We start from the raw sequence: 27,083 nt of genomic DNA, 5'->3' as shown, positions 1-27,083 counted from the left end.
TTATTGTTGTTGTTTGGTACCAGGAATTGAACTCATGACCTTGCGCTTACCAGGCAGACTCTTAAATTAGTATTTTTATATCCCTGGCTCTTAGATTTTTAGTATTTTTGAACTTAATGTGGTGGCACAGGCCTGTAATCCCAGCATTCGGGAGGCAGGAGGAGGAGGATCCCTCTGAGTTCAAGGCAAGTTTAGGCTACATAGTGAATTCAAGGCCAGCCTGAACTACATAGTGAGACCCTGACTCAAAAAAACAAAACAAAAAAAACCCCCAAACATTGTTGATATGCTGGCCTAGTTGCTCTTTTAAAAAAATGTTTGTTTTTATGCTTGATTCCTCATGATATTTTTCTTTCTATATTGAACTGGCAAATATACCATGTTGATTATTAATGATGAAAGTATAGCTAGTTTTTTGAAACTACAAAGTCTGGAAAGGAAAGGCTTCTTGGAGGAGACTTGAATTGTCTTACATATCATGGATAGATGTCTGAATGCTATGCAGAAGGGGAATCATTCCAGGCAGACAGCTGCAGGAGCCATGCCACAGAGATTGGCAAGCCAGGCATATTTGTAGAACAAGGAACCAGTTTGAATTAGAGCATGCATTCTTGATGAAGGAGATGTTACCCCCAAAGTAGCAAAAACTGCTTTTTAAAGGGAGTGAAAATAATCCCAAATATGGTTTGTGACCCTCCAAAACACAAGCCTATCTGACAAAATCTTATTTTTTAGTATTAATTGGATGCGAGTGGAAATTAGGGGGAAAATCTGGAAGGGAGAGGATAATAAAAAGAGGTTTTAAGACTTTGATCTCTAGTTTATGGGATATTTGGGCTGGTGGTGAATGGAGTTGAATGTTAAATGATGAAGCTGGTTGTACTAGCAGGGTTGAATCGTTTCAGGGATTTGGACTCTTACTTCATTAGTAAAGTTAACTACTGCAGGGTTAAAGCCTGGAAATAGGCTTGAGGAGGTACTGTAGCTCAGGGTAAACATTTTCCTAGCTTGGGAATTCCCAGGTTCACTTGATAAAAACCTGGAAATAAGATGTGGTCTCATGATGATGATTCTGAGCATTTAAGATGTATTTGTGGGTGAAGGAAACACACTAGAGGCAGAAAAGCTTATGTAAGTAAGTAGATAGGATGAACATAAAACATTTTGTCCTAACTGGTGTGTATGTTTCCACGTAAAAATAAAACCTAATGAATATATGGTGGTATTAGGGACTCCAGGAGCTATAGTTTTGGCCTAAGAGAAAAGGTGCTAGACACAGTGGTAGCACCAGACTACGGGATAGTGAAATAATAAAGAGAATAAATAGGCCCAATATGGTTAACTGATTGGAGAGTGTCTCCTTCCACCAGACGTGGACTGTAAAACACATGTACAGCAGTAAAGCCTGCATATTTGTAAGAAGTCAGATGAATTTTTACAAACACGTTGAACTTACTTATTGTGCAAATCACAATATAGAGTATAGATAGAACATTATCACAATACAGACTATTACCGAAGAAAATTCCCTTTCCCCATTCTAGTCAGTTCCCTTTTCTAAAAGGAAGCTACTTTTCTGTTTCTGTCATCATAAATCTGGTCTTCCTTGAACTTGATTTAAGTGAAATCGTGTTTCTGGCAACCAAGAGGCTATGAAACTACTTTGCTTCTTTGCATTTTACTTCTCTCTGGTCTTTAAATCTTTCTTGGAGCTTTTCCTGGTGTGAATTGGCTTATCGTTTACATCCTGGCGCAGCCTTTTGCCTGCCCTTTTGCTACATCTTCCTCACTCAGTCCATACCTCCTCTTGGAATAGTTGCTGCAGCCCCAGATGGTGCAGTTGTTTAGGACTTACTGGAGTAGCACAAGGGCAAAGTGTCCATCTTTTTGTTTACTGGGAATAGGTTCAGATTGGGTGCAGGAGTGTTAGATGATTTCTAGGTTTCTGATTGGAGTAACTATAGTTAATAGTACATTATTATGGGTCAGAGTGTGGAGGGGTTCTATTCTGAAAAGGATTTGAAACCCCTTACAAGGGATCCAGATAGAAATATTTATTTAGTAAGCATTTGGAACTTCAGGTCAGGTCGTTTATGGGTATGAATTACGCGGAGTGTCTGCAGCACAGGGACCATGGTTAGAACACCTAGAATGAGAAAAGAGGGTCAAGGACAGACCTTCTTTGTGCTCTAATATTAAAAAGGTGGGGGAATGAAAAAAAAGAAAAGAGTATTGTTAAAGGAGAACATTTTAGAAAGAAATCATGAATCACAAATGCCTGATTGTATGGAGTGTTAAAGAAAAGTGAGGACTGATAAACCCTTTGTTTTTGGGGAGAAGTTTTTAGTTTGTTTGTGTTTTGTTTTGAGACAGGGTCTCATTGTTGTAGTCTTGACTGGCCTTGAACTGACTATGTAGTCCGGGCTGGCCTTGAACTCATGGTAATCCTCCTGTGTCAGCCTGCTGGGTGCTGTGATTACAGACATGTGCCATGATGTCTGGCTAATAAACTCTGTGTTGCTTCTGGGAGCAGAATATCAGCAGACTGATCAAGAAAGAACCTGAAAGAGAAAGGGCCTGAAGTTCATGTAGTCTCAGCACTCTGGGATCCTCTGAGGCATAAAGGTCAAAAGTTCAAGCCCAGCATGAGCGCTTAGTTTAATAAAACTGGTCTCCAAAAGGGACTAGGGTCATAGCTCAATGTGAAGGCTCTACATTCAATCCAGTATTACCAAAAAAAAAAAAAAAAAAAAACAAAACCCAAAAGCAAAAAAACAAACCAACCAACTTCCTCTCAAAAACCTGATTGTAGTGGGTTAAAGAGAAAACAAGAAACTGAAGGCAGTAAATGTACTGTTTATGAGTTAGACTGTATGGGAAGAGGGACAATATAAAATCCCCCAAAATCTCCTGTGGGTACTCAGGCCTTACCAGCCTTCACTTTCAAACACACATGCATTTTATGTCTCAGATTAACAATGTTTTGACCAGTAGGACAATGGTCTCATAAGATTACGTCACCTACTTTACACAGTTTGAACTGTGACAAAATCTCCCAATGATACACTTGTCAAACCATGTCCCTGTTGTTATGTGTATGTAAAAAACAACACTATTTCTGAACCTTATGGTATGTATATTTCCCCTTTAGAGTTATACAAATGCTTGCCTTTAATCCCTAGGCCAACCTTCACTTCTTAAATTAGAACCTTCTGGAATGGAGCATAGGCTTAGGTATTTGTAGAAAGTTCCACCAGTGATGTTGATATATGCACGTGTGAGATGCATTGTCCATTGTGCCACATTATTTCCTGCTTCTGTGCTTTGCATAAGATGAGAACTGTTATATACTTTTTTTCCCTCTTTCTTTTCTCCTGAACTTGGTAATTCAACTGAGGACCTTGCAGTTGCAAGGCAGGCCCTTACGTCGCTGAGCTATACCCCTGGCCCTGTATGGTAAAATTATTACCAGGAATGAATTCATTATTTGGACTAGGCAACTTCAAATGTAGGGTCCACTGCTGAAAATGAGTGATTGTAAGCAAGTCACCTAATGTCTGTAAACACTAAATATCTCTTCAGGATTGTTGAATGGGCTAAGTGAGATCGTATATTTGAAGTATTAAACAGTGTGTCTTCAAAATGACACTCGGTAAATGATAATTGTATGTATTAGCTTGTGGTTTCTTTTATCTGCAAGAAAAACACTAGCTTTGCAAATTTGTACTCCTCGCTGAAATTTCTATGCTCATCTGCATAATTGTGCATCCTTCTTCACTTTTGCACTCCTCTGTGTTCACAGAATACCATACACCTTCTCCCATAGTGTTATGGTTGCTATTTTGCTTTTCTCTTTGGCTGTAAGCTCCTCGAGAACAGTGCCTGTATTCTTACTTCACATTGTCTATCATATAAAAATTTGTTCATAAATGACTTTAAAAATAAAAATGTAGAAAATGTTCTTTTACTATTCTAGTAGTGATTTTCTATTGGTCTAATAATTGAAATGCTGGAATAAAAAGACTGATGAAGTTTGGCAAAAACGGCAAGATTTGCTGGTTTTTTTTTTTTCTCTCATAAAAGAGGAATAAATTACCATTACAATGAATAAACTTTTACCTGACAGTTCTTGAGAGACTGTTCAAATGGATAAAAATAGAATCTATCTTGGAGCAGAAACTTCTTTTCTGTGTGGCTTCAAAACAAGTTGAAGGAAGGACTGGTTATGTAGCTCAGTGGTACAGTGCTTGTGTAGCATGAACAAGGCCCCCAGTTAATCCCCAGTACGGCAAAAACAAAACAAAACAAAAAACCTTGCAGGAAACATCACAGATAAATGCTATCTTTTTTTTATCACCAGGTCATTTAAAATTTTTGGACAAAAAGTTAATGATCTGATAGGTGTTAATCACATAGGTGTTCCCTACTAAAAATCAGAAATTTTTTAATAACTAGGTTATTTTTGTTATGTTAGAGTGAGCTAGGACTGAAAAAATTGAAATTTAGTAGTAGTATCAGTTCTTAATCTGTTTCAGAATTTAGAATTATGGTCTTTAACTACCCTCGTAGAGGAATATTTTTGAACTGTCAAAAGAGCAGCATTGTACTTGGAGTCATTTTTGAGTGAGTCACTGTGCACATCTCTGAGGGCAGCAGAACAAAGATTCTGTTGTGCATCTACAGCAGATGTACATTCGCAGGATTCCGTGGAAAGAAAAAGAACTTATTTATGTTTGTGAGGCTCTTTGACCTTCATGTGTAAACCCAGCAGGATAGAAAGGTGATGTTAGATCTGGATACGTACCTTTATTAGAGAATATTTCCGGGCCTCGCATTGTACATGTATTGGAGATTTGAGAGAAGAGATAGACAATTAAATTCAGCTTAATTAAGTGTTGTGTTAATTATAAATACCACGTGTTCAAGAGTTTGTACAATGTGTCTGTGGGAGAAGAGTAATGAGTAGGCAGGTGCTATTGTTTGAGAAAAGGGAACTGTAATTTGAATTTAGGATATCTAAAAGGTGATGAGGAGAAAGTATATTTCTTAAAAGGGAGGCATTATTTGCAGCAGCCACAACATGAGGATAGTATATGCATACAAGTTGTCTGGACAATTAGACCATTGAAGAGTGGTCAAGATAAGGATTATGAAGGACTATTTCCTTGTTGAGTCTAGATTTCTCTTTCAGAAAGAGCACTCTGGCAGTAGTGTGAAGAATGTGCTACAGGATTCCAGACTAGAGGCAAAAAGGTTATATTGAGTTATTCAGTGACAAAATAGTCCTTAAATGGCTGCAATTGGATGATGTGTGTGTGTGTGTGTGTGTGTGTGTGTGTGTGTGTGTGTGTATTTTTTCCTGAATGTAAAATTGACAGGTTTTTGGCTAGGACCTTTGAAGTCAGCACTGTCCTCTAAACAGGGAACCAATAATAATTTTGCTTTGGATATGTTACACCTTAGATGCTGATGGGTCAATGAGGTGTGATTGGTCAGTATCTAGTAGAACCTGTAGCATATTAAGATTACTAGAGAACTCTGAACTGAAACACAGCACACAGATAATAGAACCTATGGATGCAGAAAATATTCTTCTCCAGTGAAGAAGGGGAGATACACACACATATACATAGTTGAAGCGATGGATGTGGACAATATTGTTTCTCATAGTACAGCCTCCAATGAAGGAGGATAGATGTCACATTTCTAGGAATATAAACTTCATAAATATTTAAGAGTGTAAAAAAAGAACTAAGAAAGGACACTTGGAGCAGCCAGGGCAGAAGGTAGTAATCTTTCAATAAGCTCTCTGTAGAAAAGGTGTTATTATCCACTTTTTATATATTGGATAGTGGGATCACGTAGAGATTAACTTGCTTGCTTAACTTGCTACAGTCTGAAGCAGTGAATTTAGAATTTAAACTTAGTCTGATTCTGTAGGCTGCTTATAACCATTATTAAGCCAAATCATAGAAGGGGTGGGGGAGTGAATGAATGATGAATGTGTTAGCAGTTAAATGTTACATAAAGAATGTGAGGAGGGATAAGAATTTAAAAGTGCATATAAATTTTAGAATAAGTGTTGGATGACTTCACAGTGGGTAATCACAGTGGGATCAGGAAAGTGTACTTGCGATTGCATTAAATTTAGAAATCATGGACTGCCTCATCTGTTGATACACTGTAGTTTTAGTGGTTAATTATTGGAATCTTGAGGGTTAAGCATTATCATTTGGAACTTTTATCCCTGAAAATTTTAAATTTTGGGGTATAATTTTTTAATGTTAAAGAGTTAATAAAATTTAAGTGCATTAAACAGTATTAAGTTACAAATGTTCGTGTTTACAGTGAGAAATGTATACTTAAATCTATAGAAAGATGTTACTAGATTCTAATACAGTGATGGCAAGAGATTGCCTTTCTAGACAACATTGCTAGGGACGATTTGTGATGCACAAAAATCAGTGTATGGAGTTGATTGCGATACATGATAAAAGATAACTAAAGAAGGGCCAGGGATTTAGCTCAGCAGCCTAAACGCCTGCCTGGCAAGCATTAGGTCGTGAGTTCAATTCTTGGTACAAAAAAAAAAAAAAAAAAAGATAAAGAATACAGACCTTTAAATGAAGATTTGAAATTTAAATAAAGCTTAAAATACCACATGAAGGGACAAGTAAGAGATAGATGTGGGTTCCCCAGCTCCCATCTTGAAAATTTTTAATTGCTGAGACATGGAAAGAGTAGTAGCCTTTATTTTATGTTGTTTACTGTATACTCTTTACTCAACTCTTTACTAATATTGTACCAAATTTTCTCTTATTTCCTCTTTAATATATACTTTATTTCATTTGCAAGTAAGTACAAACTTAATGACCCTTCGCCTCTCCAGTTATCTCCAAGATGTCACTTGTTTTGTTTCCAGTCCAGAACCTGCCCAAGATACCTTACATTTGGTTGTCATCGTTTCCTGTAATCTAGGAAGTGGTACCTTTTTTCCCCTTTCTTGAACATAGCAATTTTAAAGGGTCTGACCAACTATTTTATGGAATGTATCATAAACTGGATTTATGTGGTTATTTGCTCATGACTAAATTTAGGTTAAATAATTTTTTGAGAAACTACATAGGTGATGTTTTTTACTTCTCATTTTGGCCACTTCCTAATTTGGACACATACTGTTCGTTAATAGGGATTCTAAATTTGATCATTTACATCTTTTTTTTTTTTTTTTTTTTTTTTTGTAAGAGATAAAGGTATTATGTTGGATTTACAAATAATCTTTAAGGTTTTATTTGGAGGATGTGTGACTGTCTTATTCAACAATATTTCACCTAGAGGTTTTACCATTAATAAATGATCTATGCCTAAATTAACTATTACTTTGCTGTTACAAAGTGATAACTTTGTGAGTCTGTATTCCTTTTTTTTTGTTTTGTTTTTGTTTTTTTTGTTTTTCGTTTTTTATCGGTACCAGGGATCGAACTCATGACCGCACACTTGCAAGGCAGGCACTTAGGCCGCTGAGGTAAATCCCCAGCCACAAGTCTGTATTCCTTTACAGTGTTTTGTTTTGTTTGTTTTGTTTGAGGTGCTAGAAATTGAACCCAAGAAATGCTGAGCTATGTGCCAGCCTTTTAAAATTTGAGACATGTTCTCCGTAAGTTATTCAGGATGGCTTTGCGTTTAGGATGTTCTTCCTTCAATCATCCAATTGTGTGCCATCCCAAATCACTAATTTATTTGTTGTTTTCTGTAAAAAGAACGTTCTCCACCATACCTTCTTTTCCTTTTCTTTTAATGACTATGAATTCAAGGTTTTGTTTTATATTTAAAACCATTGTTGTTATTTGTTTTTGTTTGCGACAAGGCCTCACTATGTAATTCTGAACCCACTCTGGCCCTGGACTTGGCAGTAACTGCCTGTGTCAGCTTCCCAAGTGAGGCAGTGGAATTACAGATAGGCACCACTGTGGAAGCCTTTGCAAAATCTACTCCTAGGTTCTTTTGGAATAATGCCACAAATCTTAAGTACTTTCTTGTTTTTTGGCATAAAGTGATGTTCCAGATCTATAAGTTTCTTGCTTTAGTGTTGAAAGTCATTTATTCAAGGAATCCTGCTTTTTTTTCTTCTTTCCCCTAGTACTGGAGGTTGAACCCTACATCCCCAGTTTAAACTTGTGATGTTCCTCTCCTGCCTCAGCCATCCAGTAATGGAAAATACATTTAGAAACAAGTTTTTTTGGCTTCAAATATGATGTTTTATATTTTTTATGCTGCCATTTTTTTGGGTGTGTGGATATACCTTGATGAATGAGAAAATCAGTGGAATGAAATTCTGTTTACTATGTGAATGTGTTAAATTGGGGATAGTTTAACCAATTTATGCTAAAGATTGCGATTGCAGTTTTTTAATTTTTTTGCATGAAATTCATGTTATGTAGAAAAATTTAAGGAACAAGAATTTAAAAAGAAAAATGCTTATTATGTTCCATTGTTTGTGATGTTCCAAAAATGGGACACCAGACAAAACTGGATTAAATTTTAAAATGGTTTAAGTAGTCTGCTAGATGTAAATTAATCTTTAGTTGTATTATCCATTTGTACTATGAAATTATCTATGTGAGACTCTCTGTGCAAGGTATTTTATAAGCATTTAATTGAATTATTGTCCAAAAATATTTTGTCATTCCTGTTACACAGTTGATAAATATTTTTGTGGATTTTTTAATATATTTACATTGATATATAAAAATTGTACATGTCATGAGGTCATACCTACTTCATAGGCGGATTCAAGTTTTTAAAAAATTTTAAGTGAATACATAAACATTGTACTTACCTACATATGTTTCAATACATGTATATATATGTAATATTTAAACCACGGTAATCTGTCTTCTTAAATGTTTGTGTCTTTATAGTGAAAACATTCAAAATCCTTTCTTAGAAGTGTGTGTGTTATGTAATAAATTGTCATTACCTGTAGTCACACTACTTTGCTAATAATAGCACCCTGGAATGTCTTCTTTTTTTTTTTTTGTCTTTTTATCGGTACCGGGGATCGAACTCACGACTGCCTGCTTGCAAGGCAGGCGCTTATGCCGCTGAGCTAAATCCCCAGCCCCTGGAATGTCTTGCTCTTAGCAAACTACAACTGACTACTCATTGATTACAGTTCCCTATTCCTGTTCTCTCCCATCCTTCTCTTCTGTACATTCTCTTTAGCTCTGGTAAACACCATTCCACTCTCATCTTCCATGACACCAACTTTTTTAGCATCTACATGTATGAAATCATGTGGCGCTTATCTTTCAGTACCAACTTTACTTCACTTAACATAGTTGTGTATAATAATTTGTTTGTATTTTTGTGGTGACAGTTATAATGTCTCTTTTCATCTGTGAATTTTTGCCTTCTCTTTTTTAGTCTACCTAAAGATTTATTTTGTTTATTTTTTCAGGGAGCCAGCTGTTTATTACTTTTTTTAGACTCTACTTCACTTTTTTTCTCTTCTGATATTTCTTTTGTTGTAATTCAGGGTTGGGTTTCTTTTTTTTTATCCCCTCCCCCTTTTTTGGATTCATTGAGCTGCAATAATTGGTTTGAGATCTTTCTACTTTTTTGATGTAAGTGTTGATTGCTCTCTAATTTCTTCTTTAATTTTATCTATGACCTATTGGTTGTTCAGGAGGATGGTGTTTAATTTCCATGTATATATGAAGTTCTTGTGGCTTCTTTCGCTACTGATTTCCATTTTCGTTGCACTGTAGTCTTACTACATGCATGAGATAATTTCAGTTCGTTTGCATTTACTTAAGCATGTTCTGTGAACTAGTATGTTGTCTGTTTTGGAGAACATCCCTGGTAAAGCTGAGACAAATGTGTATTCTGGTGGTACTGGATGGAATACTTTGCAGACATCTACAAAGTCCATTTGTCCAAAACTTTGGTTCAGTTCTAATATTTCATTGTTGAATTTTTTGTCTAGTTTTGACAGTAGTATATTGAGGTTCCCCATTTCAATTGTCTTTGTGTTTAAATGACTTTTCATGTCTGTTAATATTTGCTGTATATTCGTGGGTGCACTGATATTTGATACATATATATTTATGATATCAGTTCTTCATTTGTTCTCTTCACAAGGATGTAGTGGCCTTCTTTGTCTCTGTTAATCAGTCTTGGCTTGAAATCCACTTCGTCTACAAATAGAATAGCTACCCCTGGGTGTATCACTAAGCATGGTGTGTATTTTGGTAATCTGTGTAGTTATTTTCTGGGTTTCTGTTGCATAGAGTATTGTTTTCCATCCTTTGAGTTTGTCTATGAATTTCTTTTTGAATTTAATGTGTTTCTTTTCTTTCTTTCTTTCTTTTTTTTTTTTTTTTTATCGGTACCAGGGATTGAACTCATGACCACCTGCTTGCAAGGCAGGCACTTATGCCGCTGAGCTAAATTCCCCAGCCCCTAATGTGTTTCTTGTATGCATCATATTGTTGGATCTTGCTTATTGATCCATTTTGCCAGTTTGTCCATTGACTGGTGAATTGAGAGCATTAACATTAATGGTTAAAACTGATAACGTTTTGACTTACTCTTGTCATATTATGTTCCTATTATTGGCTCCCCTGCCCCCACCCCCACTTTTCCATCCCTCTAATTGTTTGCCTTTCCTGGTGGATTCCTTCTGTTGAGGTTCATGAAGTTGTAGTCCTTACCATCTCTTTCTAGAATAACCTTCAGAACATTTTGGAGTGCTGGTTTGGTGGTCATAAATTTCCTCATGTTCTTTGTTTTGGAAGTATCTCATTTCTCCATCAATTTTAAATGATAGTTTTGCAGGATACATCAGTCTGTATTGAAAGTTGTTTTCCTTTAGAACTTGGACCATTTCAGGCTCTCCTTGACCTGAGAGTTTGTGCTGAGAAGTCAGCAGTCATTCTGATGGGCTTTCCTTTAGAGCTGATTTGTTTCTTTCCCCAACAGCTTTTAAGATTCTATTCTTGTATTGAATTTCTGGAATCTTGACTAGGACATGCCTGGATGCAGATTTAATTTTTTTTAACATTGCTAATTGGAGTCTCTGTGTTTCACTTATTTGTGTACGTCAAATTCTTTTTCTCTGTCAGGAGAGTTTTCTGTCACAGTGTCTTAAGATGTTTTTAATGTCACCTGTGGTATCTCCTGCTTGTTCATTAACTTCAATTAACCTCAAGTTATTCTTTTTCACGTCATCTAGCGACTGGTAGATTGATTTCTCATAGTCCCTTGCTAGTTTTGAGAAATTCTTCTTTTCCTGGTCACTACTGCAAGCCTGTCTTCAATATCTGAGACCCTGTCCTCACGTTGTTCTAATCAGCTTTGAATACTTTCACTGGAGTTTTTATTCTCCTGGATATTTGCATGAATCTGCTATATGGATTCCATTTCTTTTCTATGCTGAGCTTCCATAAGTTGCTTAAGCTTGTCTATTTTTTTGGTCTCTGTTTGCTCTAACATCACTAAGCATGGTGTGTATTTTAGTAATCTCTGTAGTTATTTGAGAGATTATTTCCGATTCATTTTTTCCAGAGCCTTATTCAATTGCTTTGTTACCACTTCATACCTAGTGGGGGGTTTCAGATTTCCGGCCTTACTGCCCACTGGGTTTGCCTTTGGTGAATTAGTTGTCTGAGGCTGTGTCTTGTTTAAGTGTCTTCTCATCTCTTAAACAGAACAAAATAAATAAGAAAAGAAAAACAAAACAAAACCAAAAAAAGAAAATAGTCCACTTCCAGGATTCTCTCTGGACTCACTAGCAGACAGCCTGTGGAGACAGTATCCTGAATTGTACCACTGTAACCCACAACAGGCCAGGAGGTGCTTTATGACAGATAATAGCCTTAGCAGGCCCGCCCCGAGACCAGATTCATTGGGCTCGCTGCAGTACAAGCAGTTTCTACGGGTCTGTGCTCAGCTAGGAGCTGCTGGAGGAAGCCAGTAGCAATTTTGGTTCTGGGCTTATCCTGCCTGAGTCCAAAATGGCTCCCAGCCAGTTGTTCTCTCCTAACAGAGGACGGAGTCCTCTGCACTCACCCCCAGACAGTACAGTCCTCCATGTCTGCCGCTCCCCTCCACTGCCAGGTCTCCCTGCAGAGGCCTCTGGGTTGCCAGCCACCATAGTCCCCATGACCATATGTCTCCAGCTACTGCCACCTTCTTTGTTGAAGTTTTTCTTTTTACTCTTTCAGTGGGCTTCAATTCAGATCTCAGACTCTTCCTGGGTCCAAAGGATCCACTTCCTTCTTGCTTTCCTCATGATGGTATATTCCTTTGTCTAGATGCTGTCTCTCAGATAGGCTGTCTTCTCTGTTGCTTAACACTCTGGCATCTTCCCCAAGATGAAATAGTTTTAATGAAAGTCCAATATTAAATGATTCTTAATTTTACTATCTACCACTAATGAGCAAAATCAAAGAGTTAAAAAAAAAAGGGGCTTTCAAAGTAGAAATGTAAGTTAACCTTAGAAAATATCTAAATTTCAAAATATTAGGAATATCAAATAGAGAAAAATGACTTATTTGCATGAGTGTAAATAATTAAATGTCCTCAAAAAGTTCTAACTAAATACAACTAAAATATCATATATAAATGTTTAAGTGTTGTGTTAAAAACTATGTGAAAATTTTAAAAATAAAACTTTATAAACATGAAAGCGTTTCAGTTTGATGATTCAGAGCAATAAGAGAAATTGGAGAAAATAATCTTCCCAAATTAGAAAATCCAACAGGAGATCCACTCATACAGCCAGTCCCAAATAGCTATAATCTAATTAGAAGAGATGAGCAGGGTGTAAGCAGAAGGGGACATGAAGATAACTTGCCTGATACTAACAGAGGGGAGCAACCAAATAAAAAACCTTCCACCTGAGAATTCAGAACCACAACCCATCTCTCATGCAAGTCTACAGTTTAAATTCATAAAACCTTAAACACAAAGTCAATTTAAAGAGGTTCAGGACATTATCAGTAACTGGCAAAAACAAATACAAAGTCTTGTAAAAAGGTAACTTGAGCTGGGCTGGTTGCATACTCCTGTACTCCCAACTAATCAGGAAGCTGAGGCAACAGGGTGCCAAATTGAAGGCCAGCTGGCAACTTAATGAGAGTCTGTTGCAAAACAAAACAGGGCTAGGATGTAGCTCAGTGGTAGAGTATGTGCCTACCAAGCACAATGTCCTGGACTCACTTCCTAAGTGCTGCAAAAGTGCTGTTTCTTTTATTGGTGAATTGAAATCATTGACATTGATAGATATAACTGGTACATATTGACTTAACCTTCTCTGTTGGTTTCCTGTTGTTAGGTACCTTTTTTCCTCTTCTTTTTAATTTCTTGCCTTGCCCGGTAGATTCATTCTATTGGGCTTCATGTTAGTTGTAATCCTTGTTATCTTTCTAGAGTGTTCTCAGAACATTTTCAGGGCAGGTTTGGTGTTCAGGAATTTCCTTAGGTGTTCTTCGTCATGGAGGAATGTTGGGAGTGGCTGAGCTAGTGATCTTTCATACACTGAAGAGTAAGAAATGCACAAGAAGCACCCTGAGGGCAGGGAGCACCCCAGACAAACAAGTGTTCCATCCCAGAGAACACAGGGTGTGAGGGGAGCTAGTTAAGCAAAGGGGTGTCACATGACATAGTGATTCCTTTCCTCCTATCTAGAGAGAGGATTCCACCTGACCTCATCTTTCTGTATATTGTCTTACATTGTGTCTTATATTTATTTCTCCATCCTTTGGCCATCCTTTCCCCCAGGAACTCTGAGAGATGCACAGGACATGGCAGAGGTACCTTTTTTCTCCATCAGTTTTGAAAAAGATACTTGTGGAAAGTATATCAGTCTGGGTTGAAGTTTGTATTCCTTTAGGACTTGAAATACTTCACTGTAAGCTCTTGTTGACTTGAGAGTTTGTGTTGTGAAGTCAGCTGTGATTCCAAAGAACTTTCCTTTATAGGTAATTTGTTTCTTTTCTCAAAAAACTTTCAGTTTTTTTGCTCTTCTGTTGAAATTCTGGGATCTTTATTCTTACGTGCTTTAGTATAGATTTTTTTTTTATTGTGGACCTTAATTTCTTTTTAAATTTTTTCTCTTTCAGTTGTGTTGTTTCAGATAGCTCCTCTCCCCTACCATGTAGTCCAGTACTGAGGCTTAAGCCTAGGGTCTCACAGATGGCAGGTAAGCATTGTACCAAGGATCCTTTTTAATTCAATTTTATTTTGAGACAGAGTATTACTAATTTGCCCAGGCTGGCCTTGAACTTACAGTTCTTCCAACTTAGCCTCCTAAATAGTTGCGATTACAGGTGTGTACCATTATGTCTGGCTCAAATAGTCTGTATTTAAACTCAGTAATTCTTTGTTTTAAAGCTACCTAGTATGATGCCTGCTATCATGTTTTTAATTTTGCTGTGTATTTTTCAGCTAGAGGAGTTCTGTTAGATTTTTTAAAATTGCTTCCATCTCTTTGTTATGTTTGTGTAAGTATTGAAATGTTTGTCTATGTTTTCTTTCAGCTGATTTGGTTTCATTTCAAAAACTGTTTTAGGTTTCAGGATATATTTCAGTGGTAGAATGTTTGCCTAACACTGCATGAGATCCTAAGGTTCAATCCCTAACATCAAAAACACACACACACACACACACACACACAAATTTTTTTTAAATTCTCTGTCAGTGTTCTTTCATTCTTACTGCTCCCTGATAAGGTTTCTTTATTTTGACTCTTAGATAAGGTTGTGGTTTCCTGAAAGCTCTTAATGCTTATTGGCATGTAGAATTATCTGGGTATTGAAAGATTAAGTATTCCAGTTTTCCTAATCTATGTTTTTGCGTGTCTTTGCAGAAATTATAAACAGTTCACTTTATCTAAGCCTATAGTCATTTGCATTGTTTCCAGCACTGGATGGAACCCAGGTTCATATTTGCTTGAAATCTGCTCCTAGTGTGTTGTCACCAACATAGTAACTTTAGTATATTAGCTTTTTTTCAGTACTAGAGGGCTGTTCAAGCCCAGATTTGACTCAGGTAGACTATTGGTACGTTGGCTCTGGAACAGTCAAGAGAATGCCTAGAAAGACTAGTCTGTTCCTACAAGCCTCTCGTGTCCATCGTTGCAAGCCCTTTCCTGTAGCCTGTGATCAACCAGCCACCAGTAGTTTTCAGCATTTGATACAAATGGACCGGCCCCAGGCTGGTCACACCTTTGGCTACTAGTGGCACCAAATTTTGTCACACTCAATCTGTAGCTTCCCAAGACAGCACAACACACTGGGGTAGGATCAAGGGCCACACTGATACGGGCTGCCTGTTACTGAGGTGGACTCTTGGTCTAACCAATTAGTCCCTTGGCCCTTTAGGCTAGTGCTGAGGTGGGTCACATCTGAGGTGGGTCACACCTGAGTCATAACTTCGAAGAACCTTCACAGTCTTCGTTGCACTGAGATCACCACAACAGTTAGTGATGCAAGCCAAAGTTTGAGTCGTTTGCACTGGAGTTACATGTAGAGCCTTGTGAGCTGTGCATGGTTAGTGGGTTGGCGGTGAGGGTAGTCTTGTGGCCATCAAAATTGATGCCAGGCTGCATTACAGCTTAGTCATATAGCTCTAGAGACCTGCCCTCTCTTAAGAGGAGAAGGCAAATGTGCCTTAGGCCCAGACCAAGGCTGGACATGAGACAGGCTGAAGCTTGGATATTTACCATCTGTCTGCAAGTCTCCATCTGATTGCTGGAGCTAGGTAGAATCTTTGTGAGGTCTGGCCCATGTACTGAGGGAACTTTAATATGATACATCAGGCATTAAGCTGACAAAGCCCTGTGTTAGCTTTCATGACCTCCAGCAGATGGAGTTTGTTTCACTTTCTGCTGCTTAAACTTAAAGAAGGGGCAGTGGAAGCAGGCAATGGAAATGCCTGGCCTAACACAGTTCCAGCAGGTCAAACTATTAGTGTTGGCCTGGTGGCTCGGGTTGTGGGATGTTGCTCAGCTGTGGGTTTCATCATAGTGGATATTAAAATGAAGACCTGAACCATATTTTCTCTTCCTGCCCCAAGTAGGAGGCATCTTTTTCCACATTCACTCCTTGATGACACAGGCCACTCTCTCTTCACTTTCTTCAATACATTTTTTTTTCATTTTATACTACACAGGCATTGTGATCTCTCACCTGACTTCCTTAGCTCTTGTTCCTTTTGTGTTAAACATATGTTTTGTATAAAGCATATTGATAGGTCCTGTCTCGTTATCCACTCTGCCTGTATTTCTTTTTATTGGTGAATTGAAGCCACCTCTATTAATGGTTACAGCCTGTTAGGTCTGAGAAAGGGAGAGGGGAAGGAGTGGGCGGCGGTGGTGGCTGAAAAGATAAGAAGTATAAAATATAAGTAACCTTTATTTTGGGAATGTGGGGAGAGACCCCCCGGCCCCTGGGGCGCAGCATCTCCACCCCGGGCCAGCGATCACTCTCTGGAACACACACACTCTGGAACATGTGGAGTGAGGCACATAAGTAGCCTCTGTCTGGGGTGGACCCTAAGGGGTATTAGGGATGCACAGGTAGCCCATTGGCACACGTTTGGCGCCAGAGGTAGGTTACTAAGCGCAGGGGTATAGGGCTACAGGTAAATCCCTAGGGGCAGGGGAGACAGGAGCTCCCTAATTCCGGCTGAGGCTTTTCCTGGCTAAAGTGTCCCGTCCGGGCCAGCAACCGTTTCACAGCCAACATGCACTGGCTCATCTCTGCCTTGCTGTTTTCCTACTTTTCCCCTCCATTCAATTGCTTGCCCTGCTTGGCAGTCCCCCTCTGCAGCTATTCCGGGCACTGTGGTCATTTTTCTTTCTCTTTGGAATGTTCTTCAGTATTCTTCGTAGGGTTGGTTTTGTAGTCATGAATTCCTTCAGTTGTTCTTTGTCATAGTAGTATCTTGTTTCTCCATTAATTTTGAAAGAGAGACCATCCGGTTCCCTTTCCCATCGGATCTAAACACTGGTCTTGGTGGTCGTTAAAGGAGGGAAAGGAATGCTGAAGCTAGCCTCACGGCCTTATAGTCTGGTATACTGCTGGTGGGCTAGTTTCAAACAGGGCTGAAAAAAAAAATGAAAAAAGGAAAAAAAAATTTTGAAAGATAGTTTTGTAGAGTACATCAGTCTGGATTGGAAGTTCTTTCAGGATTTAAAATACTTCACTCTTCATGACTTTATGATTTGTGTTGAGAAGTCTGCTGTGATTCTGGTGAGTTTTCCTTTATAGGTGAATTGTTTTTTCTTAATAGCTTTTAATATTCTATTTTTGTGCTGAGTTTCTGGGATCTTGATTATTATATGTCTGGGTGTTTTATTTTGGTTATGGCTAGCTGAGTGTTATATGCCTCACTTGTCTGCATGTCAGGTCCTTTTGCTATGCTTGGGAAATTTCCTGCTGCTCTATAAATAACAGACCCCTGCCTTCTTGCTGACACCTATCACTCTGTAATTCTTCTTTTTGTGTATTGTCTTGCAACCATTGAATTGTTATTTCCTGGTTCCTTGTTTATTTTTAAGAGATCTTTCCTTTCACAATTGTTAGCTGCAAACTTGTCTGCAAGGTCTTAAAGTTTATCTTCAGTTTCTTTCAAGTAGTTTTGCCAGCTTTCAATGTAGTGCTTTATTTCCTGGATATCTCTTTAAGTCTGTTTCATGCATTTTAAATCTTTCTTATATTGTTCATTCAGGGTTTCCGTCATTTTCCTATGCGCCTCTTTTTTTTTTTTTAATCTGTCTTCTTTAGATAGGCTCAGCAATTCTTATATTAGGTTCATTTTTTCTTTTACCTGTGATAGCATTTGTGATCTAATTGCTTTCATAGCCTCATGAAGTTGTTTCTTTATTTCAGTTGCCATCACTTTAGAAACTTCAAGTCTGTGGCTTCCAGTCTCTTCTATATTTACATCTCCTGGACTTGCTCTGCATGGGTTGAAGACTAGAGACTACCTTTTGCTTCTTCATATTGACATTTTTCTGGGTTCTTCTGGGCAAGCGGGCTCTGGGGTCGCAGACACTTTCCACATTGTCTATGATTTCTCTGAAGTGTGTACTGATTGGTTCTCCTGTCTATTGCTGGCTACCGGTACCCAATGGTGGCTAGTGGATGTGCTGATGTGGGACTGGCTGCTGCTTTTCCCAGCTCCAGCTGGCTACCTGCAGAAAGCTCCCTGATAGTGCTAGTATGTGTGTGATGGTGGGGCCAGCTGCTGCCTCTCCTGGCCCACACTGGTTACTGGCAGGAAGCATCCCCCATGATAGCTGGTGTGCATACAGGAGCAGGGCTGGCTTCTCCTTCTCACGAGGCTGACTGCTGCCTCTCCCAACTTGCACTACTTATTGGTAGGAAGTGTCCCTCATGGTGGCTCTTAATTTTTATTTTTATTAGTACATATTTGCTGTACATAATGATTGCATTCGTTGTAGGGACTTTGTATTTGCCCGTGTATCCTAATTATTTTTCTCTGTTCCTTTCTCTCACTTCAGCCATTCTTCCTTTCTGTATTTATACAAACTTTGTTTCTATTTTCTCCTTTTTATTTTTTTAAAAATCCCTTTTCTTTCCTTCCCTTCCTTCTCCCCCACTTCCCTTATTTTCCATTTGAACATGTTCTTCCTATTTCCCAATAGTATCTTTCCTTCTTTACTTCTTATTTACCCTTTGGGTTTCTCATATAAGAGAAACAATATGATATTTAAAAGTGTGTGTCTCATTTATTTCACTTAAAATTATGGTCTTGGGGTACATTTATTTACCCAAAAATGGATCATTTATCCTTCTTTAGAAGGCAGAATAGTACACCATTGTATATAAATACATTTTCTTTATTCATTTATCTGTTGATGGCAGTATGGGCTGTTTCCAAGATTTAGCTATAATAAATCTTGCTGCTATAAACGTGAGTATACATACATCTCTTTGATATGATACTTTTAACTCTGTTGGAAAGATACCTAGAAGGGGAATAACTGAGTCCAGTGGAACTTTGTAGTTTTGGTTTTTTGAGGAAACTCCATATTAATTTACATAATGGAAAAAAGATTCCTTTTCCTCCCACACCTGGCCAGCATTAATTATTGGTTAAGTTTCTTGATAGCCATTCTTTCTGGAGTAAATTGAGATGTAAATGTTGTTTTAATTTGTATTTCTCAAATGCACAGCCATTCTGAAATTTTTTTTCGCTTATTTATTGGCTGGCTGTATTTCTTCATTTGAGGAGTGTTCATTTCAAATGCCCATTTTTTAGTTGGATCTTTAAATTTGGATGGAGGGGTCTCATTTTTCAAGTTCTTTATGTATTTCAGATGTTAGTTGCTTGTGAAATAGCTGGAATAAGATATTTTCCCCCTTTCTGTGGGTTATCTCTTCACTCAGTTGCTACACAAAAGGTTTTTAATTGATGTGATTCCAGTCCTTGATTCTTTGTAACATTTTTTTTGTGACTAATTTTGTTTCATTCATACAGTAAAGTCTTTCTCTGTGACCTTTGTCTTTAGGAGTTTTACCTATTCTACCTTCTGTTTTTTCATTTAGGTCTTTTATCCATTTAGATTTTAGTTTAATGCATTGTGAGAGATATAGGTACAGGTTTAATCTTCAGCTTGTGGAAAGCCAGTTTTCCCAGTACCATTTATTAAAGAGATTGTATTTCTTCCAATGAAGGTGTATGTCAAAAATAAGGTAACCTAACTGGGAATGGTGATGTAAACCTGTAATCCTAGCACTTAGGGGGCTGAGGCAGGACCACTGCCATGAGTTTGAGGCCCATCTTGAACTACCAAGTGAGATCCTGCCTCAAACAAAAACAAAACAGATACAAAAGAAAACAAAAAAATAAGATAGTCAAGTTTGGTTGGAATTGTTTCGACATCTTCTATTAATCCTCCGATCTGTTTCTTTGCCAGTATCATGCTGTTTTTATCATGGTAGCTTTGTAACATAACTTCAAATCAGGAATTGTAATGTTCCCTGTCTTGCCCTTGTTGTCTAGAATTGCTTGGACTATTCTAGGTCTCTACTGGTTCCATATGAACTTTAGGACTGTTTCTCTAGTTCTACAAGGTGTATGATTGGTTTTTGGGAGTTTGTTTTTGTTTTTGTTATTTTGATAACAGGGATCAAACTTGCAACCTAGCACTTGGCCAGGCAGGCACTTGTGTTGCTGAGCTAAACCCCCGGGCCCTCGATTGGTTTCTGGTGATTGGAATTGCATTAAATCTGTGTAATAGTTTTGGAAGTATGGCCATTTTCACTATATTTGTTCTGTCTGTCCAGGAAAAGGGGCATGTTATCATTTTCACTTCATTTTTAGTTTGATTCCTAAGTGTCTCATTTTTCTTGGTGCTTTTAGCACAGGATGTCTTTACATTTTTTGTACTCTTCAATTTCTTTCATCAGAGTTTTGTATTTTTTATTGTACAGATCTTTCACTTTGGTTAAATTGTTGCTTGGCGTTTTGTTTCAGAGTCCATAATTTTAATTGCATTGTTAGGCTACTTTCAAATGATTTGGAGATGATTCTTTATCATAATTTCTCATTATAAAAAACCCTGCAGAATGTGTGTATGGTGAAATTGTATCTTTACTGACCTTAGGAATTATTCTGAGAGTTTTTTTTCATCATTAAAATTCCTAGAATGGGCTTGTTTTATAGGTAGAAAAGAGACAGAGTAAAGTTTTTTGGCTAGTGAAGGTTTTGGATGCTTGATGTATTGTTGAAAGTTGTATATAATGAATTAAGCATATAACAGATGAGAAATACACTAAGTTTTAGATATTATGCCACAATACAGTGCATAATTTCTCTAAATGTCTGAGTTTTTCAAGTTTTGTTAGTTTTCTAAGTATCTGTAGAATCATAATAAACAGAATTGGGAGACAGGTGTTTTAAAAGCAGCACATTGCTTGGCACAATCTAATGAAGGGGTTAAAAATCCCAGCCTGTTTATTTAGAAATATATGTTTAAAGAATCATCAACTACTCACATATATAGGGCTGCACGTATCATTTAACTGCTTTACTTAGCAATGACATTGAGAGGCCATGGAATAAATTTATAATGAATGCTACAGATACAGATTTTTGTGAAAGATCTAAAAGGAAAGCCGCTCTGCTTTACGATGGTAGAGGTTTCTGCTTCCAGCTTCACTCCCAGGAATGACAGTAACGAGAGGGTGTTTGATCTGCATTTGGAGGTACAGTCAAGCATTGGTTAACAATGGAACTGTGTTCTGAGAAATGCATTATTTGGCAATTTTATGGTTGCTGGAACATCATAAAGAAGATACTTACACAAACTTAGATGGTCTCACTTGCTGTGGTCCCTTGATGCAATGGTAAACTTGAGATGTATGAGGCCTCTGTCGGTGCAACATGGCGTGTCATTGCACAGTAGACTTTTTTTTGGTATGTAAGTAGGAGTATACTTTTTAACAGTAAAAAGTAAAGTATAATAAATACACCAATAACAGGTATTATCATTATCAAGCATTAATGTACTATAATTGTATGTATTGTACTTTTAAAGGACTGTCAGCACAATAGGTTTTTTAAACTCCAGAATCATCACAGAGAGAACTAATGCGTTATACTTCATTATTACAGCTATAGAATCACTAGACAGGACATTTTCATCTGTGTTAGTCTTATGTAGCCACCATCATACATGCAGTAGTGGGTTGTTGGCTGGAATATTGTTGGTCAGTTTGTGACTGTTTTGAATCACCAGTACTTCCTCAGTTTCCTTTTTCTCCCGGTGGAACCCATTATTTTATTTCTTATCCTAAGCTGACCTTTTCTTCTAATACCCACGGGTAATTGCTGTGGTATTTTGTTGTTGCTTTTGGAGAAATACATTTACTAATCTGTCATGTCACAGTATCATACATAGTTTTCTTTCTTCCTCCCAGCTTACCTTTTTCAGGCTCTGTAAAGTAGATTTCATGTTCCCTCGGTGTAAATGATTAGCACTCCCCTGAATCTGGCATGGAAATTTGTAACTGCCAAGAATTGTCTGTAAAACTTTGGTCTACTTCTATTAGTGTCCTTTCTTCTACCTTCATTATCCCTCCCTATTGTTGCTGATAGGGCTTAAGGAGCTTTTCTGTTACTGATCTTACATCAAAAGCCTAGTTAGATGTTGCAGTACCTCAACCTTGTCTCATAGGTAATTGGCACTAAAACTGCAAGAAACTCCTTTCCAAGCTATGTCGGTTAGGGTTCTCTAGAGCAGTAGAACCAATAGACCGTCTGTGTGTGTAATTGTGGTAGGGGATTTATTAGTGAGGCCTGCAGAATCAGGTAGAGAGTTCACAGTGGCTATCTATGCACTGGAGAGTTATAAGGATCCATTAGCTGCTTGGCCAAGAGGATGCAAACAGCAGAACAGGATGTATCAAGGATGCAGAAGGCTTGAAAACTTGCTGGAGAGTCATTAGCAAGAGTGAGAGTCTGCATTGGAAAGCTGAAGAAGCCAGAGACCTGGAGACGAGTGGTCCAAAGATGACAGCAGCAAAAGACATACCGCTCAAGACAGAGCTCTTCAAAATGGGCACATTTCTTCCTTTTCACCCTTTTATATTCTATCTCAGTCTATTGGTTGTTGCCACCCACATCCAGGGTAGATCTTTACTCCTCAGTTTGTGGCCTTTCATACCAGTTATCCACATATACACCCAGACTTGTGATTTACCAATCTGCTAGGCATTTGCTAGTCCATTCAGGATGACATATCATGATTCAGAGTCACACAACCTAGCACTGTAGAATCAGTACTCTTTGCTATCGTTGCAAACAAATGCTAAATCACCTCCATTATGGGAAAGAAAATGTCAGCTTGTCCCTACACTTGTCTTTGTTCTGGGAGATTCTCTTCTGCCATTTGTGAAGGCTATTTGTGACCCTCAAACTTTGTACCCCTCAAAATTATGAATGATTTACCAAACTTAGTGCTGGTTTCCATTCTCTGTTGTAGGTTACCAGATAGATCATATAGTATGAGATAGAGCCTGCCTGTATATACCAGTGGTTTTGGGACTTACTGGATCCTCCTCAGATTCTAGGGTAGGGACTGACTTTCCAAGAGATGGTGATGGTGCTGGTTCAGGGTCTCAACAAAATTTTTCCTCATGTGTAACAAAATTCAATTCTAGCAGATTTAAAGAAAGAGAATTTATGTGGTTTTGTTTGTTTTGTTTTAAGTATATGTTTTCAGTTCATGCAGTTTAGTCATCTTGGGGAATGGATACATGTATGTACTATAGCTTTTTTTAAAAATACTGTTCCACTTCCCTCCCTCTTCTTTCAGTTCTCTTTCCCATTTTTCTTTCTTGTTGATATTATTAATCGTAGCTCATGTTACTGTGTCTAGTATTTACATCCATTGAGGTCGTTAGGCTCCTGAATATGGTAGATCTTTGTTCTACTTGTTTTCCCTTCCCCTCCTCCTCATCCTTCCTTTGTTCCCTTGGTCCTCTTCCCTACTGTGAGCGATCCATCCTCTTGTCCCTTTCTTTTGATCTTTTATCATTCTCTTTGGTAGTACTTTGTCTCACTCAAATGAGAAATGGCATACAGTATTTAAGCTTGTGTGTCTGTTTTATTTTACTCAAAATTATGTTTATTTATGTTTTTTGAGAGAGGCTCTTGTTATAGTTCAGGGTGATCTTGAATTTACTGTTTAGCCCACATCAGCCTCAAAGCAGCATTGATCCTCCAGCCTAGCCTCTTGAGTGCTGAGATGACAGGTGTGTACCACTACACCCAAAAGAAAAGGAATTTATTAAATATTTTGGGTAACTACAGAATTGCTTGAATTACTGGAGAAATAGGTTTTGCGCTGTTACCATGATCCACACTTTTCTATTACAGATTTGACACGAATACTTTTACACAGCTTTGCACTACTAAGTAGCTATACTCAGCATTGCCTATGTTGGGAGACCTTGCTGCTACCACTAACTGTGAAAGATTCTGCATTTCTTGCTTTTGTTATCACTAGCTCTAATCTAAGTCTGGGTCTTTATGACCCTAAATCAGTGTGTCTTATTGGGGCACTTGTTCATGCTTTAATTGTGTGGGAAGCTGCGGAAAAAAAATCTGATGTTTTCAGTTTCCATGGTGGGAGATAGAATACTATCAAAAATAAAAGGTAAGGTATTCTCTAAAGAGCAGTTCATTCGTGGCTTGGCTTAATCAGTAGATGTTTTTGATCATATGTTTCAGGAGTTACCAAAGTATAGTCTGAGGGCAAACTTAGCCTATTGCTATTTACAAATAAAATTTTATAAGAATACGATTGCACCCATTCATTTAACTATTGTCTGTGGCTATTTGCATGCTGCAGAAATAGTACCAAGAGGTACAAAACATACATCCCACAAAACCCAGATTATTACCTTCTCACTCTTTTATAGATTGTCGATCCTGGGTAGGAATAACACTAATATTTCAGTTCAGATCCATGCTGTCACCATGATAGACGTTGGAGGGAACTACATGTTCTTTTGTCCAAATTAATCTTCAGGAATAAGGGCAAATAACTGAGCAAAGATTCAGATACTTGAAGAAGGGTTTTTAGAATCATGCAGTAAATTTTGTCAGTCTCTTTTCAGGCTGCACAGTAAAGAACCTTGTATGTACTCAAACTTAATGAGTGATGTTCTCACTCAGACTTAAATATTGAAAAGTTAACTCCTAATTCTATGTCATATATTCATGGATTTTCTCCATAGGTTTCTTTCTCTTTTTGAGGGTACCAGGAATTGAACTCAGGACCTCATACGTGCCAGGCAAGCGCTGTGCCACTGAGCTAAGTCTCCAGCCCCTCTGTAGATTTCTGGTGATCATGAACAAAAGAAATTATATGACATAAATTTAGTTGAGAGTCTCACAAAAAATTCTGGTGCTCATTAACAGTAAGAGTACCTGCTTTTACCTGGTAGGTCAGGTTGTGGCAGTTGTTGATTCCGTTTGCCATATTGTAACCTTTGTGTTATAGAGTTTTCAGAACTTGTAACACTGAAACAAAATTGTCTTCATGTCAAAAATTACAAACTGATTTCCACAGGGTAAAAATTTTGTGTGTGTTTATCTGGGTTATAATGAGTCCTCACTTAAAAGGTAGGACCACACAGCTGTGTTTTCAGTAGTTATCTCTTGGTATCCTTGAGATTGATTACAGGACCATGTTTGATGCCAAAATCTGTAGATGCTTACTTAAGTCCCTTGTACTACATGGAGTAGTGTGCTTATGACCTAGGCATCTTCCCATATACTTGAAATATCGCTAGGTTACTTACAATACCTAGTAAAATGTAAAGACATTATACTTTATTGTTTATGAAGTAATGACAAGGAAGAAAGTATGTACATGTATGATGCATTTTTTTGAGTATTTTTGAATAATCTCAATTGACAGTTGTTTGAATTCCCAGATGTGGAGCCCACAGGTGTGAAGGGCTGATTGTATAAGACTGTACTGACTCTTGACTAGTTTTTGGAAGTCTCCATTGATGTAATTGAACAAGAGAAGGGATTAAAACATAGATGAATTAGAAAAGAAGAAATAAGACTGTACTTATTTCCAGGTGATGGTACTATATGTAATCCAAAAGAAGTTACTATGTGAATTAAGTGTATTTATTAGAAGAATTGTTTGGTTCAGATTTAATATGTAGTATCAATTGATTTCTGTAAGCCACGACCCCCACCCAAAAAAAAAACCTCACATAATGTTTCAGGCCATATGTGGTGGCACGTGCCTGTAATCCCAGCATACTTGGGAGGTTGTGGCAGAAAGATCTCTGCAAGTTCAAGGCCAGCCTCAATGCACAGTGAAACCCTGTCTCAAAAAGACCAAAAACAAAACAAAGAAGTTAGACGCCTTAAAAATCTTAAGTACTTACGAATAAATGCAGCAAAAGTATAGAAGGTTTTTTGTACCTCAGTGCTGCAAAACATGGAAAGGCAGGTGTCAAGCCAGCATTAGATATGCAGAAGATTTTTTTAGGGGAAATGCCTGTGAGTAAAAATGGAGAATGAGCTGGAAAAGCAGTCAGACCAGAATGCTAGTGTGATTCTTTTGAAGCATAGATGAAAAGTAAGTTGGATGGAAGAGCCTTAGACTGCAGTGCAATTCTGTAAACGTTTGTCAAAGCAGATGGGAAATCTTTGAGCCCATCAGAGTAGTTCTGTCTCCCGGAACAGGCCTGCATTAGTGCCTCTGCAGGCTTATTCACTGGGAGTATCCCATGGGAACCTCCACTCCCATGTAAGCATGATAATGAATTACAGACACAGTGACAGGCCTTTTGTCAGTGACAGTCCCTGTATTTAGCTGAGTGGCACATTTTTAAGGCCCCTTGAGTTTACACAGATTCATTTAGTCACACAGGTTCAAGGTGCAAGGAACACCTGCTTCTTGGTTCCCCTAAACTCCTGAGAAGTGAGATAAGAGAGTTGGCAGTGGAAAGAACTATAGTCCCTATTTTTATGGGTAACCTCAAGATTGCAACTGGTACTTATCCTCTTCTTCCACTATACATTTTATTTTTCTTATTTTAAGGAAACAGGCAGATATCAGTGTCTTCACTTAGACAGATCTCAGTGTCTTTCCTAATGATGTGATTAAAAATCATTTTTCCTGGAATGTCTGTACCCTTGGTAATGATATCCTTTTCAGGCTAATACTCCTGTATCTGTCTGTTTACAGTTATAATACGGTAAAGGAATGACCAAGTGGATCATCTGGATCCACACATGTTCCTCCTCCTTCATATTAAATAAAGCAGCCCTATCACTGTCTGAAACAAGGATCAGTTAACCCTGCATAAATGCCAATTCCTTTTGAGTGCTGGTTGTTAGGCCCTGGAGTTGACTTATGCACTGTCCCCTAACAAGAGTATACAAAATACCTTTTGGAATCAGGAGCTCCAAGCCTGCAGAACCCACACCACAGTTCCAGGAATGGGAAACACAAAGCCCTTAGTGGCTCATTGGAAATCATGATAAAAGGATGACTTTCACTTGATGCATTG

The 27,083-nt window shown here is 37.9% G+C and overlaps 1 protein-coding gene and 1 non-coding gene across 17 annotated transcripts in view; both read left to right on the top strand.

Annotated features, from left to right (window-relative positions):
* Rapgef6 (Rap guanine nucleotide exchange factor 6) overlaps positions 1–27,083 on the top strand; it is a 221,301-nt gene that overhangs the window by 8,632 nt on the left and 185,586 nt on the right. The window lies entirely within an intron of this gene.
* Positions 16,979–17,110, top strand: LOC111755370 (small nucleolar RNA SNORA61). Its single transcript, XR_002789932.1, has one exon. It is a non-coding gene; the product is annotated as a small nucleolar RNA SNORA61 (small nucleolar RNA).

The sequence above is a fragment of the Cavia porcellus genome, unplaced genomic scaffold (assembly GCF_034190915.1).
Source record: "Cavia porcellus strain 051 isolate PalLab524CR breed Dunkin Hartley unplaced genomic scaffold, mCavPor4.1 scaffold_19, whole genome shotgun sequence".
Lineage (NCBI taxonomy): Eukaryota > Metazoa > Chordata > Mammalia > Rodentia > Caviidae > Cavia > Cavia porcellus.
Note: the sequence above shows the minus strand (reverse complement) of the source record. Positions and strands in the feature narration are given on the sequence as shown.